Source organism: Anabrus simplex, chromosome 1 (genome assembly GCF_040414725.1).
Source record: "Anabrus simplex isolate iqAnaSimp1 chromosome 1, ASM4041472v1, whole genome shotgun sequence".
Classification (NCBI taxonomy): domain Eukaryota; kingdom Metazoa; phylum Arthropoda; class Insecta; order Orthoptera; family Tettigoniidae; genus Anabrus; species Anabrus simplex.
Genome location: NC_090265.1, coordinates 903357676 through 903381148, shown reverse-complemented (window position 1 = coordinate 903381148; position 23473 = coordinate 903357676). Strand labels below are relative to the sequence as shown.

General features: G+C 42.7%; 1 protein-coding gene across 1 annotated transcript in view; it reads left to right on the top strand.

The window, feature by feature from the left end:
* RhoGAP100F (Rho GTPase activating protein at 100F) overlaps positions 1-23473 on the top strand; it is a 660953-nt gene that overhangs the window by 109753 nt on the left and 527727 nt on the right. The gene's annotated exons all lie outside the window — the stretch shown is intronic.

Here is a 23473-nt window from a genome sequence, read left to right as displayed (position 1 = left end):
GGAAGATTGTGGTTGCAATGGACGAAGCGTACTTTTATCTGATCACCATTGGTCACATTCGTTCAGTTAGGTTCCATAACACCGATGCCAAGCGGCGCAGCAACCAGGCACGTCAACACTCATAAGCAGTGCTATCAGGAGCTAAAACCAGCAAGCACAAATTCGCCTCTATACTATTCTAGCTGATGTACCCCTGCTTCGCTACGGAATTCTACACTGTATGCGTAATCGTAGGCAAAATACTATAATCGTTGTGAGGAAGAGTTTTATTAGATTGCATTGCTCTCATCGTTACTCGAGATAAAACGCAGGGAGGTCGCCATACATTAGTAAAGTCTGGGTTGGGAAGTTTTCATTATAATGGCAGGCCCCATTTCTTATTACCAGTCACAGTCGACTTTGGGAGTTTAGATTATAACGGCAGGGCTCCTTTCCTACTTTCACTCACATTCGGGTTGAGGAGTTTTCATTATCATGACAGGCCCCCTCGTTTCCTACTTCCAGTTACAGTCCAGTAGCGAAATTGTATTATAATGGTAGGTCTTCTTGTCTACTGCCAGTAACAATTGATTTGGAGGAATTTTTATTATAATGGCAGTGTCCCTTGCCTACAACCAGTCACGACTCAATTGCGTGTTTATCATTATAAAGGCAGGGCCCCTTGCCTACTGCCGTTCAAATTATGTTGTCCAAGGTTGTTGCTGAAGTCACAATTGAGTTGCATTTTGTTTTCCTCGGGATCAATCGTTTATTTTCATTGTATAGCCTAACATATTTTTTATTGACTTCAGAATTTATCATAGTGTATTTCTTAACAGCCTTCCTATTAACATCAGATTTTTTCAGTATTTATTTTAGACACACCTTACATTCTTTATCTTTTTTTTGCTAGTTGTTTTACGTCGCACCGACACAGATAGGTCTTATGGCGACGACGGGACAGGACAGGGCTAGGAGTGGGAAGGAAGCGGCCGTGGCCTTAATTAAGGTACAGCCCCAGCATTTGCCTGGTGTGAAAATGGGAAACCACGGAAAACCATTTTCAGGGCTGCCGACAGTGGGATTCGAACCTACTATCTCCCGAATACTGAATACTGGCCGCTCTTAAGCGACTGCAGCTATCGAGCTCGGTATTCTTTATCTTAACTATATCGGTGAATCTAGCGCGGCCCATTTTTTTCCTCTTTGCATTTCATAGAATAATGTAACTTTTGAACTATTTGTTGAGTCAGAGGGAGAATTTAGATCATCAGGCAGAACAAAAATACACTTGCTTTTAAGAAGAGGATGATAATCATCGAGATAAAATTCATTGTCGGTTTTGTCATTGGCAGAGCACTGGAGAAGAAAACAGTAATGCAGGGATGATTACATTAAGTGATAGCGGGGGATTACTGGTGAGGAGGGACGTAGTAAAGTAGGAGTGGTTCAAAATCCAATGATATCAAGGTATCAGAACACTTAAAACGCAATGTGGTCTTCCCTCTACAGGCTCTTCAGGTTGTATTATATTCCCTTCACAATGCACCACAATTTCGCAGTGGTTGGCGTATTAGGTGGGAAGGGACATGTAAGCCTGGTACTCAACCGTGGTTCAGTACATATTTCCACACAGCATCATACTTAGTAAAACTTGAAACCGTTGTCAGTTGTTACTAATGTGCTGTACGACACTAACCCGCATCTGAGGTGCCAGCAAGTTAGTACCGTACATTAGGAAAGGGGTTAGATAAGTCCCATCTCTCTTCGCAGATACAACACGGTGAGGTACCATTCCGCCGCATATAGAAATGATCTCCATGCTTAACGAATCCTTTTATGGAAAAGAGAAGGAAAACTGGAATCAGCTATGAGAAACAGTAACTACAGTATACAGGAGCTGTAGGTAACGAGAAAGGGGAACCTGGTAGAAGAACTATATTGTTGTGACCCAAATTAGTCTGAAAAGGTGTAAAATATTGAGAAAAGAAAATATAAGAAAATGTGCATGACGAATAAAAGTTACTTCATCAAGCTGTACGAAGCAGTATGTAGCTGTATGATAAAACGCAGAACCAGGCCTGATCGTACTGCTGTAAATGAGACAGCTCCACGCAGAATCTCGTCTGTGCTTCCCTTGGTACAGGGTAATAGATATGTAAAAGAAAAGGAAAATAGAGTAATCTATAAATAACGGGAACGGAAAAGCCTGGTCGAACAACTGTAATGTTGTCACCAAAATTAGTCTGAAAAGATGGAAAGTATTAGGAGGTGGTGGTGGTGATTGCTGTTTTAAGAGGAAGTACAACGTGGCAACCATTCTCTATGAACATTTATTAGGGGCAAAAATGGAAGGGATCCCACACTTCGAAAATGAAGGTATCGACCAAAGAAAGACAAGGGCCACGAACGGCGTGAAAATGAGACTCCCTAGGCCTCGAATGCTTTAATACCATCTGGATCGTATAGGACAGATACAAGTGAAGAACCTGGTACAAATAAGTGGAAGCAATGCCAGGACTCAGCTAAGAGCCCCGTGGTCACCAACTTCCGCTCCCAAGTTAAGAGCCCCTTTTGGTCGCCCCTCACGACCGTCAGAGAATTTTGTGGTTGTCTTCTACCGTTCCGACCCACCAACAGGGGGATAATAGTAATTGGTAGAAGAGCTTCCAGCAAAACATTTGATGGTAGACTTATAAGGAAACCTTAACAGTTCACTACTTCGTACAAATCTGTAACCTGCCGGTGATATAATGTGCCAGATAATACAATACCTGACAGTTACATCACTCTACCTGGGCTTTTTGTTTGTCGAAATATTTTAAGCTGTTTTTGTAGAATATTTACTTTTAAGTTTCCTTCAGCACTCAAGGCCTCAATTGCATCCATATTAAGTTATAGTCAACCCTTTTTTATATCTAGCCGAATGATTTATTGTTTGAGGTGCTCTTGGTAACGTCTCAGTGCAGATATTTTCTGCCTTCCACGTCGATATGACTTACACAGTATCGTATTCCGCACGTGTAACTTTGTTTGTGTAGACACATCTTTCTTGACTAAATCACAACCACTTGAGACACCAGTTGGGGGACGTCATCAGGAGCACAAGAATCATCCGGAACAGGACCAGCATTGGGAGATGTTCTGGGTGTTAATGGTGTAATTGATTTTACGATAGATCTTGAAAATGACAGTTAAACTTTCCTACTTGACCGATAGTCACTGCAGACTCTAGGCACCACATCAGGCTTGAACCGCATTACTTGCAATTCAGGTCTGTAGTCACATTCGATAAAGTGATTACTTCACCAATGGAGTGATCACTAGGATTCCATAACTTATCCTTGGTACTAACTACACAACAGAATAAGGAAGTTATCATCATAACAGGAGCAGCAGTCGTACAAAGTAACCGATTTTGGCTGTTACATGGTCGACGAATATACTGTACTATGCAGTACCAAGGCTGCTTATTGCTTTAATCCACAGTTTCCTACTTGGCTCTTGGCAAGGGAATTAATGAAAACTAGTTTTAGGACCTTCATTTCTTAGAGTCTTACAAAACAGTACGCATCAGTACACCATCCTAATATAATTAACCTATTTTAACTACATGACTTCACTCGTAAGCACACAATGTATAAAAATATCGCCAACTGAGGTATTCATGTGAGGTGGTATTGCAGCGCCTCTAGCGGCGAAGAAACAGTAGCATCCATAGGCTAGACAGCTTGCAGTAGCTACTGGGCAGGCCTTTTGTTACTTGCAACCTAAGATCGGACTATAGCTTTCATGTCAGTTATGTTCTTTTCCATATCACTGATGGGCTATCACTCGCTGACGAGTATGATTGTTTTCTTCAAAACTCAGTTTTTGGCGGGTTCTTAGATGGCTGTAGAGGCCAATAGTGGAGTCGCAGATTCTACCGCATTGATGACGTTTGGTCTGGTGGGGGCTGGTTATGTAATGGGGTTGTTTTGTTCCCGTTGTTTTCTAGCATTGCGCTTGTCAAGTTTCTTTTTCCCGACGTTGTTGCTCAAAGCGCTGAGTTCCTTCCAAGGCATTACGGAGTTATACTGGACGATCAAGTACAGTAACTTCCCAGCTGTCAGTTTTAAGTGTCATTCTTCATGTAGGTCTTTATTGTGCCGCTTCTGTGGTCCTCCGAGTCGTCTTTGATCATCCTTTAGCTGGGAACACAGAATTCGTTTTGGCAGACGGAATTCAGGCATATGAACAATGTGCCTTATCCAACGGAGTTTGATTCTTCTAGAACACTAATGTTATTGCGCCGATCTTGCCATTTCACTCTCGATATCCTTCTCAGGCAACGCTGGTGATAATTTTTCAGGCATCGTATGTGCCTTCTGTAGGTAGTCCATGTTCCACACCCGTATGTAAGAGGTAGTATAACAGTAGCTTGCTGCGCATAAAGACTTTTATCCGAAGGCGACCAAAAGCCATGCTAGCACATTTGAGGCGTTGTTGGATTTCGGCACCAATATTTGCATTTGCTGAGAAATGGCTACCAAGGTACGGGAAGTGTTCAACGTTCTGCGTAACTTCTCTTTGGGCTGTGATTGTAGGACATATAGTGGTGGAGTGGGGTGCTGATTGGTGAAGGATTTATATCACTATTCAGTGTCTAAAGCCATTCATACAGCAATAGATCTCACCAGAACAAGATTTATTTATTCACGGCAAAGGGACTCAAGAACAGATCCTGGATATAGAACAGATTCTGAATATAAAACAGCTCATCGAGAAGGCCCAAGAATTCTATATCCAGTGCTTATTTAAGGATATTGACTGCTTGATATGGAAACAGCTGTGTCAAATGTTCTGTCAGTAATGGGCATTCCATCCCATCTTATTAGACTAATTGAAGCGCTCTACCATAATAAGCCAACGGCCGTAGCCGTGTTGAAACACCGGATCCCGTGAGATCTCCGAAGTTAAGCAACATTGGGCGTGGTCAGGAGTTGGATGGGTTACCACGTGCTGTTGGTGGGGGGTAAACTCCGGCTCAGGAACACCTCTGCGGAGGTTCGGACTTGCCTTCGGGCAGAATAACCCTTACCTACCACAATAACGAGCAAGAGTCAAAGTTGACGGTGAGCTGTCAAAGGCATTTCGTGTATGTAAAGGGGTCAGGCAAGTACGAGTACGTTTATTGTCTCCCCAGCTACTCAGCATCTATTGTGAGATGGGATGGTAGAATCCTCGTTACTGAAAAGAAGATAAAAAATCTCAATCATTTTAGTCTTGCTTGCTATATTGGCTTAATGGTCAGCGTTGAGGCCTTAAGTTCAGAGGGTCCCGGATTCGATTCCAGGCCGCATGGGGTATTTTAATTGAGTCATTAATTCTTCTGGCTTTGGGGACTGGGTGTTTATGTTTGTCCCAACACAATGCTCTTCATATCCAGACAAGACACCAAACAACCAACCACCAAAGAAACACGCAGTAGTGAGTACAACCTTCCATATAAGGTTGGCGTAAAAAAGGGCACCCGGCCGTTAAACTGGAGCAAATCCACATGTGCGACACAGTTCACAGCCATGACCTAACATGTGTGGGAAAAGAGGGGGAAGAAGAAGAATGTTTACGATATCTAAACGAGCGTTGTTAATTCATGTATTGTTTTTCCGTTTGTTATAACTTATTCTCATAAATTTTAATGATCGACACTGCACATCTCGTTGCTGATGTCTAAATCCAAATGTATTTTCCGTTTAACCAGTACATGGCCTAGTTAGAAATTGGATCGTCATGGGGCATTAGCAATTTGCTGGCCTTCTTCCAAAGCGGTGTCGCCGGTATTTCTAGTGGCTACTAAACGACTTTCTTTATGGCGAATCGTACTTGTGGGTTTGTTGAAAACTTGCAGAGTAATTTGAAATTTCTGCCACATATAGCAGTCAACTTTTATCGAGGAGACAATCTAGTGAAAATACGACCAGTCGTCAGCGATACTGCACATGCATTCGGAAACCACTTATTTACTTTCGACTTTTAAGAGGTTGAAACCTAATAGCATCCACATGTGCACACTTCAGTTTTGATTGCTCCAATATTTCCTATTATCGAGTAAATTGGCTCCGCGATTCGAATCGCGTAGCCATGAACTTGCGTTGGATAGATAATGGGTTCGAATCCAACCGTGGACAGCTCTGAAGATTGTTGTTAGTTGTTTCTCATTTTCACACCAGATAAAATAGTGAAGTCCGCCTCTGTAGTGTAGTGGTTTTTGTGATTAGCTCCCACCCCGGAGGCCCTGGTTCGATTCTCGATTGCCACGAAATTTGAAAAGTGTTACGAGGACTAGAACGAGGTCCACTCAGCATCAGGAAGTCAACTCAGTGAACTGAGTTCAATTTCCTCCTCAACTATTCTCGTAGTGGTTTTCCGTGGTTTCCCACTTCTCCTAGAGGCAAATTCCGGGATAGTACCTAACTTAAGGCCACGGCCGCTTCCTTCCCTCTTCCTTGTCTATCTCTTCCAATCTTCCTATCTCCCTCAAGGCCCCTATTTAGCATAATAGGTGAAGCCGCCTGGGCGAGTTACTGGTCCTCCTTTCCAGCTGTATCCCGACCCAAAGTCTCCCGCTCCAGGACACTGCCCTTGTGGTGGTAGAGGTGGAATCCCTCGCTGAGTCCTAGGGAAAAACCAACGCTGGAGGGTAAAGAGATTAAGAAAGAATAAAGAAAGAAAGATAAAATACTGCAGCTTAAATTAGGTCATACCGGGCGAGTTGGCCGTGCGCGCAGAGGCGCGCGGCTGTGAGCTTGCATCCGGGAGATAGTAGGTTCGAATCCCACTATCGGCAGCCCTGAAGATGGTTTTCCGTGGTTTCCCATTTTCACACCAGGCAAATGCTGGGGCTGTACCTTAATTAAGACCACGGCCGCTTCCTTCCAACTCCTAGGCCTTTCCTATCCCATCGTCGCCATAAGACCTATCTGTGTCGGTGCGACGTAAAGCCCCTAGCAAAAAAAAATTAGGTCATGGCCACCACCTTTTCCTTCCCAGCCCTTCCCCATCCCTGCGTCGTCGAAAACCTTTGATGTGTTAGTACGACGTTAGACAACTATATATACATATATTTATAATGCTAATAATATTATACGTTTCACGTTCAACTAAGTTTGCGGTTTTCGAACACTCACAGGTGCCGGAATTCTGTCACGCAGAAGTTCCTTGATCATCAAATATCGCAGAACTGAGCCGGGATCGAAGCCGCCAAGATGGGCTCAGAGAAGACCAGCGCTGTGCCATCTCAACTATTCAGTCCGGCTCAATTATTTACAGGACATTAAAATTAATTCTTTATATATGGCTCTTTGAGGAAGTTAGAGGTTTAAGTAGTCCGTATAACAAAACGTAAATATTCAAAAATAAGTACAATATGTGAATTTTGAATTTTGTTTCTTCTTCAAATTCTCCTTTACTGTTTATCTGAGGTCACTCAAGACTCAATTTGCAACTATGCCAAGGCCTTAAGACCGAATGCCCTTCCTACCACCTGCCACCACCAGAATTCGAACACAGGACACTCGGGTTGTAAATCAGGTAGCTATTAGTAGAGAATTCAGAAAAATAAACTTCAATCCGAAACACAGGGAATCACGAATTTTGAGTACAATCCCGAGACACGATCAACTTTTTGTGTACCACATCTGGGAAAAGTCCACTTACCGTCAGTCTCTAGAATGACAATATTATTATACCTTTAAAGGAGAACCAATGACCTTATTAGAGAGCTTTCTACCGTGAATATGGAAATATTCAGCAATTAACTCCTGGAAAAAGAAGTTTCCAATACCAGCATTGCGTCTAGCGATGGATAGTCTCGAACAGTTGTAGGAATATATAACAATCCATTCGTGAGTTTAAAGAAAATAAAACTTGTATTTGGATTACTGCACGTTTCTTGAAAATCGAGGACTTACTGACGTTGCCCTCAAAAGCATCAATTAAAAACGAACAACGGTGAATTTATGAATCAGAATTCAACTTCTCTCCGGGTTGAGTTGCTCTGATGGTAAAGTGCTTGGAGGCTTTCTGAGCGCAGAGTGGCCGGTTCAACCCTGTCTCAGTCCGCTGTTATCAGAAGGTTCTAAAAGCGCCAGCGTCGAGTCGGTAATTTTAACGGCACGTAACAAAATTTCTGTGGGACATAATTCTGGCACCTCGGCGTCTCCGAAAACCGTAGAAATGGACTAGTTAGTGGGAGGTAAATCATTCGTTATTATTATTATTATTATTATTATTATTATTATTATTATTATTATTATTCCTGAGGAATAACTTTCTTTCTTTCTTTCTTTCTTTCTTTCTTTCTTTCTTTCTTTCTTTAATAATAATATTATTGGCTTTCCGTCCCACTAACTACTTTTTCGGTTTCCGGAGACGCCGAGGTAGAGGAATTTCGTCCCGCGGGAGTTCTTTTACGTGCCCGTAAATCTACCGACGCGAGGCTGACGTATATGAGTACCTCCAAATACCACCGCACTGAGCCAGGTTCGAACCTACCAAGTTACGGTCAGAAGGCCGGCGTCTCAACCATGTGACCCAGTCATCCCGGCTTTCTTTCTTTCTCTCTTAAATCCACATACCCTCCAGAGTTGGTTTTTCCCACGGATTCAGCGAGAAATCTCACCACTGCCGCCCCAAGGGCAGTGTCCTGGAGCGTGAGTCTTTGGGTCGGGGGGATACAACTTGGGGGTGGATCAGTAACTCGCCCAGTCAGCCTCACCTGTTATGCTGAACGAGGCCCTTGTAGGTGGATGAGAAGATCGGAAAGGATATAGAAGGAAGAGGGGAGGTAACGGCCGTGGCCTTATGTAGGTACCATCCCGGCATTTGCCTGGAGAAGAAACCACGGAAAACCAGTTCGAGGATGGCTAAGGTGGGAATCGAAATACACCTCTCCCCTCCTAATCAGTTGACCACCCGAGACTAAGTGAACCCCGTTCCAGCCCTCGTACCACTTTTCAAACTTCCTGGCTGAGCCGGGAATCGAACCCAGGCCTCCGAGGGTGGCAACTAACGACCACACCACAGAGGCGGGCTCTGATGAATAACATTTTACCTTATTAATCTACGCGGAACTAAATTCTAAAATATCAAAACTCCAAAACTACTTCTTTCTGGCTTATAATTTCCAAACTCTTCAATTTAAGAGACACTTCTAGGCCTTTTCCCGATAAAGAATCTGATTTCCAGTCCCTCTCCTTGGATGAATATTCAGTGTACATTGACATCTCCGAAAATCGTAACAGTAGTTAATGGAACGTAAATTCAGCAGCATTGTTATGCCTTTATTTTTTGCGAGAGATTTAAAGTTGTGCAAACACATGAAAGGTTTCCGGTGACTATCTTTAGGGCTGCCGACGATAGAATTCGAACCCACTCTTTCTCGAACGCAAGCTCGCAGTTACGTGACTTTAACCGCACGGCCAACTCACTCGATGACTCACGAGTTATTACGCGTGATTTGAGCTATCTGATTGACAATAATACAATAATCGATTACAAATGACTCTCTGTAGAACACCGTCAAGGTATTTGTCCTTTTTTGGAGCCCTTCAATCACCTGAAACTTGAAACAGATTGGAGATCGATAGCGCACAAGTTTAATGGCTTAAAGGGAGGAGAGATGGCTGCACTAGTCGAGTTATTACAAAGTCCTACACAATTCCATCAAAAGCATTTCAGCGCTATCTCTCAGGCTATGTCACGAACTACGAGGCGCATTTGAAGCCGCAAAGATTTCGTGCAGATGGCAACAGATTGTGCGCGCATACCGCGCCGCGGCGTTCAAGTGCTGTCGTAGTTCAAGTTCAAGGGGCTCTTAGATTGAAGTTGCTAGCCAACGGAGCGGTGACGGAGCGCTAGATAGTAGAGAGGATTATGATTCCTTTAGGGGCGCACAATATGTGACGCGTACTAGGTGACCTCAAAACTCCTGATGTAAATTACATTTGCTCTGCGTACTTGTGTTATGCTCTTGTCTTCAATCATTTATATCCGACCTCCCTTAGCTGACTCGTTGCCTAGCGTAGGCAACGGCTGACTCAGGTTCTTCCCTGACGTTGATTATACATGTGTTTTTCTTACACCTTTATTTTTTTAGCTGATACAATAATAATAATAATAATAATAATAATGAGAAATGAAGATCTGTACAGACAGACAGGCAGAAAAGAACACAAACACCATACGTAAGAGAAGACTGAACTTTTTTGGGCACCTCACAAGAATGAACGAAAGTTGACTAACAGTTTTTTTTTTTTAAATCTTTAACTACACCATCAAATTAAAAGCAACTACTAAATGGGTAGAAGAAACAAGAAAAGACATGGAGGAAGTTGAAGTAAATCCAGAAGAAATCTTTAATAGAGATATGATTCGATCTAAAATTAAAAAATTTAAGGAGTTCCAGGACAATGAAAACTCCGAGAACATATGGTCAGAGGAGTGTAAGAGGAACCACAGCAAAATGCAGAAGATGTTCCGGGAGAAGGAAAAAAATGACTAACCAGAAAGGCAATCGATTTCCGTGGTCCAAAGTAGACCAAAATCGAAGAAATAATAATAATAATAATAATAATAATAATAATAATAATAATAATAATAATAATAATAATAATAATGCTTTTGATAGTGAGATCTATTGTTTACAATTGCACTATGTCTTCTAATAGGGTTATAGCAATTTTGTTACTTTCATTGACCTGTCTCAGTCTTACCTTTCGCTTTGGCAATATAAAAGTGACTGAGCTATGAACGATGCTAATAATGTCATTCCTTTTGCAGCCAGTCCCTGCAATGAATGGTGTGAAAATGTTGCTCATAGGGTCGGCCGACGCATGCATTTCGGTGGGCTTGGCAGACTGATATGTAATAGCAACTTCTGGCTCGGTGAGGAAAGCAACGGGAAACTACCTCACACCTCATTTCCCGAGTACGCCTCTTCAGTGACGCCTCGGCCATCTATGACAGCTAATGATGGAGCTGTTGAGGATCCAACCAGCCTTAGGGCTGAGAACTGAATATACATACAATAATCGTATGGTATCAGCTAACGTGTGCAGGAATTTTAATGTGGCCCCATTTAGGCTGCATCGTGCCAATTTCGATGTTCTGTTTTACTCTACCAGATGGCAGAGTACACGGGCATCTATTGGCAAATTACGTCTGAGTAATTATTTTATTTTTTCAGATTAATACCAAACAGTCCGGCTCCTTGGATGAATGATCAACATGTTGGTCTTCGGTTCAGAGGGTTAATTTGCTGGTCGGGTAGCAGATTTTAACTGCGTATGGATGTTTCCTCTGTCCCGGGGACTGGGCGATTTTTTTTGTTCGTCTTAATATACTTCTCTTAATCTACAAACAAAACATGGCAGAAACACGCAATAGTGATTGCATCCCTCCAGATATGGCTGGCGTTAAGAAGGGATTCCGGCCTTAAAATGTGCCAAATCCATATCGAGTGCTGACTCCAGTAAATTGGGATGAATACCAGGAATAAAAAGAACAAAGAAAGAAATTTACAATTCCTTGAATTTATTGGAAGCATTTTCCAGAAACAAGTTTTATTGTTTACAACTGGCTTTACGTCGCACCGACACAGATAGGTCTTATGGCGACGATGGGATAGGAAAGGGCTAGGATTGGGAAGGAAGTGGCCGTGGCCTTAATTAAGATACAGCCCCAGCATTTTCCTGGTGAAGAAATGGGGGAAATCATCTTCAGGTCTGCCGAGAGTGGTGTTCGAATCCACTATCTCCCTGGTGCAAACTCACAGTTGCGCGACTCTAACCGCCAACTCTCCCCGTGAAACAAGTTTGGGATGTTTTCTAAGTTAGCCCTATACTTAAAATGACATCATTTTTCAATGACTCTCTTCAAACCTTCAAATTTCCAAAACCAAGTAACTAAGGAACCTTTAGTTTCCATTAATGTGTAGAAACGGCTCCACTATTTTAGGTTGGTAGCATTGGCAAAAACATATAGGTCCTAGGTGCCTAGAATAAAGCACAGTGCTCTTTACTTTGATTACAATTTTTACCATTTTATTAGTTTATTCTATAAAAAAGATAAGTATTGTACACATTCAATGTGCAAGTTTACCTTTCAAATTACGGAACAGAAAATACGCGTATTCCTGAAGACTTTAAAACAACTAAAATAGGCCTAATAAACAAAACGAAACCCCTCATGAGCCATGGCCTACCAAGCAACTGCTGCTAATCCCAAAGACCTGCAGATTACACGGTAATTATTGGTCATTACTTTCTTGTATAGACCGAGGTGGCTAACTCACAGTCAGCAATTGTTCTCAAACAGATTGATTGTATCTTCAACCAGCCCTCACTTTCAGGTAAAAATCTTCGACCTAGAGAGGAATCGAAACCGTGACCTCCAAACAAAAACTTAGCAAAGATTCTCTCAGTGCTTGAATTAAACACTCTTACTTAACATGCGTTCCGTCTAAAACACTATTTTAATTTAAATGAACCGGGCGAGTTGGCCGTGCGGTTGGGGGCGCGCAGCTGTGAGCTTGTGTCCGGGATATAGTCTAGTGGATTCGAACCACACTGTGGGCAGCACTGAAGATGGTTTTCCGTGGTTTCCCATTTTCACACCAAGCAAATGCTGGGGCTGTACCTTAATTAGGGCCACGGTCGCTTCCTTCCCTCTACTATGCCATTACTATCCCATCATCGCCATAAGACCTATCTGTATCGGTGCGACGTAAAGCAACTTGTAAAAAAAATTTTTAAATAAAATAAAATTACACATCGTACAAAAATCTGAAAGGTCACTTCATTCTCGTACAGTAAACTTACAAAATATGCCAAAAGCTGGTCGAAATATTTCAAAATGTTAATACATCGGGCAATCGAATTCACCTTAGAGTGTTACTAAATCACAAAACTCAGTGATACTGCTACAGTTTTAGTTCTCTAAGGAAGTGGACCATGACCTTCATTTGCCTGGTGTGAAAATGAGAAACCACGGAAAACCATCTTCAGTGCTGCCGAAAGTGACGTTCGATCCCACCATCTCCCAAATGCAAGCTTTAAACTACTCGGCTAGTGAACACAGCCAACTCGCTCGGTAACAAAGTGCTTACGACGATGTTATTATTTCCATTTCCCAAGAGCTTAATTGGCTGATCCACGGATCTGATTCAGATTTTAGTTTAGAATTATTTTATGAGATAATGATAATTAAAATAATTTATTTATACGTAGTGTTCTGCTGTGAATTTTTACTCAGAATTAAACTCTCAAAATATTTCTTATCCGACATTCTTTCTTTTGAGGATTAGAAGCTGGTTTACAATTTTAAACGTAGCCTTCTATTCAAGTCTTGGAACTTACTCATATATAATGATTCTCGCTAACGGAAATTTGATGAGCTGAGAAGCGTCAATAGACCAAGTTCGTGGTGCGCAGTGGAGGGGAGAACTTTGAGACACACAGAGGTTCAATCAGGTAGTTAATTCAAGGGGTAAATTATTACCGCAATCCGACTTCAAGGAAGCCAATTAATTGGGAGGTTTTGAAATTCTACAACAGCGTTTCCTTCCCTTTGGCTACAGTCATAAAGCGAGGTATTGCTTACGTTAACATCAACGTTCATTATAGAACATGAATTACGGTTCTGAAGAAAGAAATTAAACACCTAATTATTGTTAAAATTTTACTTTAAGTTGCATCAACACTTTCTATACAACGCTAATTCATTCCATTCTGCACTTATGTAGTGGTGGTGATTCTTGTTTTAAGAGGAGGTGCAATTGGGTAATCATTCTCTCCTAACACTAGCAGTTTGAAAAATGAGTATATCGGAAAAATAAAGGACGAAGGGCGTGGATATTAAAGACTCCCTAGGCCTCGCAACCTAATACCTTTTGACTGGGAAGAGAACAACACAGGGTGTCTCCCCCAAAAATTCACCCACACTCTGAATGACAATAAATGTTGTATTTATTAACAAAGATACAGGTTTATTAATGGAATGAATTATATTAAAAACAGTACAATTACATGAAGCGAATTAAAGTAAACAAGTACAGAAAAAACAAAAAATTTAGTGCGAATTCATGGCCGCCAATTTCAAGACACAGTTAGCAACACGGATCAGTGGATTCAGTACCGTTACTAACCATTACATGTGGAATTATTGTAGAACATTGTCTATCAATTGTTGCGCGTTTGGCTCTGAAAACCTTTTCTTTGTGGTACCGGTGTCTTCATAAAAAACGTGGCGTCAGGGGTGTCGTGCAGAAAGGGTGTGGCTACGGGTCGCAGGATGTCATTCACGTAGGTCGAACTGGTCACAGTGTGCCCTTCACACGCACCAACTATGATTTGTGGTTGTATCCAATAAAACCTACTCCATAAATGCTTGAGTTGGCGCTTTATGTCTTGTGCGAATGCAGTCAATGTGATGCCTCTCCCCCTGTCTGCGACGAACCAAAATTGGGCCATCATTTTCAAACAAACAGAACCTGGAATCGTCCGAAAACACTATCTGTTAATATTCCTGTCCCCAGTGACGTCGTTCCGTACACCACTGCAGTCTACCACGTATATACACATTAGTCAAAGGTAGGCCGAGAAGTGCACGGCGCGCCGGTAACCCAGTCCGTAATAAATGGTGACGGACTGTCACACCTGATAGTGTGCGATGTGGTACACTGCTCCACTGTTACAACAGAGCCGAGGAGGACACAGATATGTCTTGCAATGCTATTCGGATGAGGTGTCGATCTTCTCAGGGGGCGGTCTGGATGGTATTACCAGACCCATCTCGTCGTGTTCTACGGCCTTCTGTGAACCATTCTGTACACACCCATTGCACTGCCGACACACTTCGTCGCACACGAGCAGCAATTTTCCGGATGGATGCATCACGTTCTCTCATGCCAATAATGCGCCCTCTTTCAAATTCACTCATTTGGCGGTACCGTGCTCGCATACGTCTGCGAGGCATTCTACACGTCTGCTCAAGTCACACTGATCCATTACCTTCGGTTTATAGCGACAACGAGAGCCGCAGGCACATTTTACCTGTCGATGATTGTGCGCCGAGATATCGATGTGGACCCTAAACCTGAGAGCCGACATGGTTCGAATGCTAATCATTTCTTCAGAACATACTAATGCACAAGTCGTGCGAATATGAACTTCCTGTCGTTAGTCTTTCAAGGTGTTCTGGTTTTTATGAACATGAGTGTACTGTATGTTAAATGAACAAATCCTGTGGCCAGCCAACTTATCTCCCCTTCGAATCAAACATCGCCAAATCGGTCTCTTTACACCTAGTCGGTTCAGTCCCTTTTCGTTTGTGATCTGATCAACCCATCTCACCTTAAGCATTCTTCTATGACACCATATTTCAAATGCCAATCCTTGTTGTGTTCATCATGGAAGTAAAATGTACAACATATGTCGATGCTGTGCGTGAATACATGGTGTACTGAGATTTTACCACACTGTCCCATTGTATGGCTCATGTCGGACGTCGTGTGATCTGACAGTCTTTCGGATAACGTTCTGTTATGAGTGTGACTTCTTAATGTTTTGTATGGTTACCTAATATTACTTAAGGCTACTTAAAGTAACTTAAGGCGACAAGATTAGATAAGGTTCCTTAAGCTTACTTATGAAGACTTTACGTTATTTCAGATTACTTAAGGTTGCTTAAACTTGCTTTTACGTCGCACCGACACAGATAGGTCTTATGGCGACGATGGGATAGGAAAGGCCTAGGAGTGGGAAGGAAGCGGCCGTGGCTTTACAGTCCCAGCATTTGCCTGTTGAAAATGATAAACCACGGAAAACCATTTTCAGGGCTGCCGACAGTGGGGTTCGAACCTACTATCTCCCGAATGCAATCTCAGAGCTACGCGACCCTAACCGCACGGCCACTTGATCGGTGCCTAAAGTGACTTAAATTGACGTAAGGTCACTTAAGGTGCTTTAAGCTAACATAAGCCTACTTAAGTTTACTTAAGAGAACGTAACAGTGACTTAAAAATGACTTTGTCTTGGGCTTTCTTAAGGTGAAGAGATTTTCGAATAGAATAGCGTTGGAAATATAAAGTCAGAAGCTACACGTCGTAACGGAAAAAATATTCTCCAACGAGAGAATATACCTCTCTGCCAATCTTTTATCTGCTCGCGTATTGCAAGATTAAATACTGAAAATGAAAATGGACAGTCATCCCACACAAATACACTCGCATTCAACGTCCGTCCTAGAGCGAATGTAGCTGATAACTAGTACAAAGCCACGTTGTGACGAGAGGATTACACATGTCCGGGTGTATTTTGTTTTGCTATTTTATATATTATAATAATTGGAAATTCTCGCTTAAATTACCGATGGGCTGATTAATAATAATTTTAACTAAACACTGTATCATTACTGGGACTGCTAAGCCGACGTAGTAAAAGTGTGCGGATCGATTTGCTCTCATGTGTTATTCCTTCCAAGATTTCCTTCACTCTCTAATTAGGTGACGAAGAAGGTGGGGGTAAATTTCCGTAAAGGGGTACAGTATAATGAGGAAATACGGTCCCTTGTACAAAACTGCGAGCTGTAGACAAGAATAAATTTCGTAAGTGTGAAGTAAGACAACGTGGTCCAAATTGGAAGTCCACAAGTAAGACTTATTCTACGGATTTATTCACGAGCAGTGAGAAAATCTTTCTGTTATCTGCATCTCAAAATCAGACCCAAGCACCACGATCCACAGAAAGTTTATTTCTAGCGATGTAAAGAGAAAAGCGAGTGAAGAAATCTGTGAACTTCCTTCGAAGATGGAAGGAAAGGAAATATTATCAGTTCTTAAATAGATTGCGGGCAGTTTCCTAAGTAATGATAAACGCAGAATTAACAGAAGCGTTGAGAACGAGAAACGAAGAAACTTGCAACCTCCACGTAAAACTGTCGAGGAAGTTAACGACGCACTGGTCATTATAGATATAAGATCCAACCAAGAGGAGAATAGCTCTTCGCAATCTGCGAGGAAGTTAATGGAAATTACGTAGATTCTCTCTGCTCAGGGATATTTGTTGTTTAAAGGGGGCTAACAGCTAGGTCATCAGCCACAGGGATATGATATGATATGATATAATATAATGCACTTACTGTAGGGCATTTCATTGCATAACTGCGAAATGTCAGAAAATTGGGAAATATGTCAGTCCCAAAGAATTTGCCGTGGATTTTGAAGTGTCCATCGAAAAGCAGTCGAATATGTGATTGTAAAAATTTAAGTAGGCGGAAAATGTTCTAATTATCGTTATAATATGATGAACACAGTACGGCCCATATAGGAGAGGGGAGGGTGACAGAACAACGCTGTGACACTTGCACGAAGACACACTTACACGGATATGGAATGTGTTGACTTTTGCACGGTACGCCAAACATTCCAGGAAATTACTTAGCATCGGTTATTTCAAACAGTGACACTTGCGCAGAGGCCCACGTAGGGTGGGAATGCAGAAGCAGAGCCGGGGAAGTCCCACCCGCTAAATGGAGTTCTTTACTACAGTTGATACCTGATGACAACGATTGTTCCATGTTGAACTGGTGATAATATTGTTCTTCAGCTATTTCATTCACCGAGACCACCAATGGGGAGCCTTTGTTGATTTACAACGGACATCAGTATTTTGTGGACTATAGCAATAAAGATCTACTGATTTGCTGGCGGTGCGTAGATTTGAAGAGAAGTAAATATAAAGGAAGAATGACAACAAATAATACAGTTTTAGGCGAGGAAAGTCATGTTTCCATTCCGAATGAAGCGGTGAATGAAGTGAGAAGAGTGTAGTAAATGCAAAGACCGTGCAAGGGAAAGAGACAGTATGATTTCAATAATTTACATCGAAGAAGTACGCAGCTCTTAAGTCGAGGCTATAATTTCGTGTGCCTATTTTTAGCCAAGTGCAACCCCTGTAAGGCAGACCCTCCGATGAGGGTGGGCGGCATCTGCCACGCGTAGGTAACTGCGTCTTATTGTGGTGGAGGATAGTGTTATATGTGGTGTGTGAGTTGCAGGGATGTTGGGGACAGCACAAACACCCAGACCCCGAGCCATTAGAATTAACCAATGAAGTTAAAATCCCCAACCCGGTCGGGAATCGAACCTGGGACCCTCTGAACCGAAGACCAGCAAGCTAACCATTCAGCCAACGAGTCGGACAGTCAAGGCTATAATATTGTGACATCATTGCCATCAGATAGGAGTGCCAAAAATTATTACATCACATACTACGGAAAAAGAATGCGACCTACAAAAGATCCCATTGATTCTGATATATCTATGGGGAACTCAGTGTCTGCCTTCCGGGTGGTGTTCTCTGGAAACGGCGAGAAGTCAGCTAAATGTCTCTTACAATTTATACAATTAACAGTTACTTATAAATTAGATCTAAATTCACTACCGTAATTACAAAGAAAAACATGATGGACTGTACATGTCTATTAGTACCGGATTATATGAAAGTTGCGGCTCTGTTCAAGTGTCACTCCGTGCAAAAGTCGCCATCCTACTTCTGAATCACCACGTCTTGTTAGGTATAGTGAAAGGCTCCGTGCAAGTGTCTTCTTCTTCTTCTTCTTCTTCTTCTTCTTAATCCGTTTTCCCTCCAGGGTTGGCTTTTCCCTCGGACTCAGCGAGGGATCCCACCTCTACCGCCTAAAGGGCAGTGTCCTGGAGCTTCAGACTTTGGGTCGCTGGATACAACTGGGGAGAATGACCAGTACCTCGCCCTGGCGGCCTCACGTGCTATGCTGAGCAGGGGCCTTGCGGGGGGATGGGAAGATGGGAAGGGATAGACAAGGAAGAGGGAAGGAAGCGGCCGTGGCCTTATGTGAGGTACCATCCCGGCATTCGCCTGGAGGAGAAGTGGGAAACCACGGAAAACCACTTCCAGGATGGCTGAGGTGGGAATCGAACCCACCTCTACTCAGTTGACATCCCGAGGCTGAGTGGACCCCGTTCCAGCCCTCGTACCACTTTTAAAATTTCGTGGCAGAGCCGGGAATCGAACCCGGGCCTCCTGGGGTGGCAGCTAATCACGCTAACCACCACACCACGGAGGCTCCGTGCAAGTGTCACTCCGTACAAATATCACTCCGTGCAAGTATTCCAACCCCGACAGAAGCTGCCCAGGGCTACTTCTCCTTTTCGGAATGTGCCACTGCAGAGAACCCATAAACGTAACTTGTATACACCCAGTCCATTTATCTGATGTAAAATTACCTTAAATGAATACATTAGAAGAGACTCACGCTAACAGCTATGTTCGTTATTGAGTGCTGATGATGATGATGATTGATTGTTTAAAGGGGCCTGACGTCTAGATCATCGGCCCCATTTGTTATTGGTGCAGCAGATGAAATAGAATAGAGTCGACCTCAGAAGTGAAATGGAATAGTCTTTGTCTCTTTGTCCCCAAGATAAAGAACTACATTCCGGCTGTGTCTGGTGCTATTTGAGGGAGTTTCAAAGTAACAGCCACCTTGTTATTGGTATTAAGGACGTTAAAAGACTTCTGAGGGGAAGGAATTCCGGCATACTGGCGTCTCACTCACCATTTGCATGTATCGATCATACACCTAGTCATTCATTCATTTCCTTGCCCGGTCAGCATTCCCAAAAAAATGCAGCTGCGTTGGCCTTGCTATTTCCTCTAAAAGTATAGTGTGATGTGTATGGGTTGTCCAGTAGGTGTCAAAATAACTTATAGGCCTACTTTTGTCCATACAGTTCATTCTTTTCCGGTTCACATCGTTTTGATCTCGGATTACGTATACAGAATTCGAAAGTAAGTCCAGTTCAAATGGTTTGTTTGTTTGTTTGTTTGTTTGTTACGACATTAAGGGGAAATTACAAAAAAGCAATATAAAAGTTATGTGAAATGTGAAATTTCTGTGATATACGCGATAAAAGTCGAGCAAAATATAATATAATGTTTCAGGTGTCCTTACCTTGCGAGGAATAATGACGGAGATATTCGCGATTCTTCCAAGTATTTTCAGAAATATTAGTTCTAACTATAAAAAAATGCACGTAACAAAGATTTATAGAAAGTCCAGTTTCCTATCTTTCGTATCTGACACAAATAGATCTGGCGGTTATGTCCCTCCATTATTACTTCACTGGTAATACATCATTTAGGCATATAACAAGGGCTTTCATGGCAGTAGAGTACGTCTAATTAGCTTCTCCTGCTAACACTATGATTGAGATTTGTTCAATAACGCGTCAACGACGAGAGTACTAGAGAAAATTATACCCTTCGTTGCACTTGGAAATCGCAATAATTTTTTTAAATGTCAATAGTGAATATAAGATATCAGCGGAATGGACTATGAGGTGAGGGGGGGGGGGGGTGTTGCTGCTGGCTTCACACCCGGAAGACTGACGTTCATCTCTAAAATCACATGGGGCGATTAAGGGCACGCTACTGTGAGCTTGCATCCGGGAGATAGCGGGTTCGAACCCCACTGTCGGCAGCCCTGAAGGTGGTTTTCCGTGGTTTCCGATTTTCACACCAGGCGAATGCTGGGGCTGTACCTTAATTAAGGCCACGGCCGCTTCCTTCCAACTAGGCCTTTCCTATTCCATCGTCGCCATAAGACCTATCTGTGTCGGTGCAACGTAAAGCAAATAGTAAAAAAAAAAAAATCAAATGGAAGGACATTTGGCCTCAAACCTACGGCCCAAACCAAAATTATCCTGGGTGGTTCCACTGATCCCTGAAATAACTGGAATAAACTGAAGAAAGTTTTCCTTGACCCCGTATCAGGAAACAGAAAGTCCGACTCGTTGGCTGAATGGTCAGCGTACTGGCTTTCGGTTCAGAGGATCCCGGGTTCGATTCCCAGCCGGGTTGGGGATTTAATCACTTCTGATTAATCCTTCTGGCTCGGGGACTGGGGGTTTGTGTCCGTCCCAACACTCTCCTCTTCATATTCAGATAACATACAACTCTACCAACCACCACAGAAACACGCGACAGTGATTACCTCCCTCCATATAGGGTTGGCGTCAGGAAGGGAATCCGGCCGTAAAACAGGGCCAAATTCATAGTTCGCACCTGCGATCCTACATTTGTGGGAAAAAGCGGTAGGAAAAGAAGAAGAGGAAGTATATTTTGTTTTTGTTATTTTGTTTTACGTCGCACCGACACAAATGGATCTTATGGCGACGATGGGAAAGGAAAGGCCTTTAAGCTGAAGAAAGTTTTCCTTGACCCCTTATCAGGAAACAGAAATTCCAACTCGTTGGCTGAATGGTCAGCGTACTCGCCTTCGGTTCAGAGGGTCCCGGGTTAGATTCCCGGCCGGGTTGGGGATTTTAATCACTTCTGATTAATCCTTCTGGCTCGGGGCTGCCGACAGTGGGGTTCGAACCCACTATCTCCCGGATGCGTTTTCACAGCTGCGCGCTACTAACTGCGCGTCCAACTCGTCCGATAGAAGAAGTATCATGAAACAGAAAAAGAGATAGTAATACAGTGGAATGGACAAGATGAACCATGCCCATGTTTCTTTTTCAAATTAAAGGGTCAAAATACGCTTAGTAAGATTTGCATTGTTTCAAAGAAAGAATGAGTGTCTGGTATTTAATGGTATTTACTTTTAATTATTAATAATGTTATTTGTTTTACGTCCCACTAACCACTTTTACGGTTTTCGGCGACGCTGAGGTGCCGGAATTTCTTTCCACAGGAGTGCTTTTACGTGCCAGTAAATATATCGACACGAGAATTGACGGTATTTGAGCACATTCAAATACCACCGGACAGAATCATGATCGAACCTACCAATTTGGGCTCAGAAGGCCAGCGGTGTACCGTCGGAGTTACTCAGCCTGGCTTTTAATTATTATCAAATATACCAGGTGGCTCTCGAACGCCGTACTTTTTACCTATAAATGTCCCGTATGCATGAGTCATGAATGGGATGTCTACCAACTGATTTTCACAGGGGCACTGCTGCCAGCGGGCAGGTTACGTCATAATATGAATAGATAAGAAGCGGACTGTCGCTCGCAGCATGTTACTCAGCGCTACCGGTATAATGCACCACTTGCATTCGTAAACTTCGTTTTCCCCCCGCGTAGTTCTAAGCTGGTGTATGGTACAGCCGCACAATATATGCTGTCTGCATATCGGCAGTGGCTAGTGTGTCCAGCAGCGACGAATACACAGACATTGTTTTGATCAGGACAACCTGGTTGGAATGCAGCCGAAGCTCCAAACAGACGTGTGCCTTCTACAAACGTTTTTCGCCGAACAGTATTAGTTTTTGTTTCATACAAGCAACTCTTTTATCGAGTGGAATGTCCACACGTGTATAAATTAATAAGTTATCAAATTTCCTTTTCTGCATATCTGGCGTATTTACAAACAGTAGCGGCGATTAGGGGTTGGAGCGAGGAGGAACAACCCCCCCCCCCACATTGTGGCGTAAACATTACATTTTGATTCCACTTTAGCCAGCTGGAAGTAGGAATCATTTAAGAAAAGGTACTTGTACATGCCTTGTTGTCTTATCGGCTAATTCTGTCTTTTATATTCTTTAATTATTAACATAATTTTTGGCGGAAATACGCACAAAATGCCGTTCGTCGCGGCTAACCGATTTGTATAGTGCTACGGCAAGTAGTGCAGACATTGCATTGCTGTGAGGAAGGGTAGTAGGGGTAGGCCTACATATTTTTGCCAAGGTCGTGGACAGTGAGTTATGTAATTCACCCGCTTACCGTGCGTGCACATTCGTCATTCTGGCAGTCCTTTTAGTGTCCGTTAGTTTCTTAGTGTGTGTTCAAATAATAAATTATTTTAATAGCATAATCATGCCGTACTCTTTTTAATTGTACCGGTCGAGCTGGCCGTGGAGTTAGGGGCGCGCAGCTGTGAGCTTGCATCCAGGAGATAGTGGTTTCTAATCCCGCTGTCGGCAGTCCTGAAGATGGTCTTCTTTGGTTTCCCATTTTCATACCAGGCAAATGCTGGGGCTGTACCTTAATAAAGGCCACGGCCGCTTCCTTCCCATGCGTAGCCCTTTCCTGTCCCATCTTCACCGTAAGTCCTATCTGTGTCGGTGCGACGTAAGGCCAATTGTAAAAAATATATATATTTCATTGCAATTGTAATTTCAACTGTAGATAATACCAACTTTACTTTCACCGGACTAAATTCTTTCGTTTGTGTTAAGTTACTTATTATGTAAATGTAAATAACTTGCTCCGTGGTGTGAAAATGGGAAACCACAGAAAACCACCTTCTGGGCTGCCAACAGTGGGACTAGAAACCACTATCTCCCGGGTGCAAGCTCACAGCTGCGCACTCCTAACCCCACGACCAAATCGCACGGTACAATTAAATAGAATTACGGCATGATTATGCAATTAAAAATCATCTAGTATTTGAATACACACACT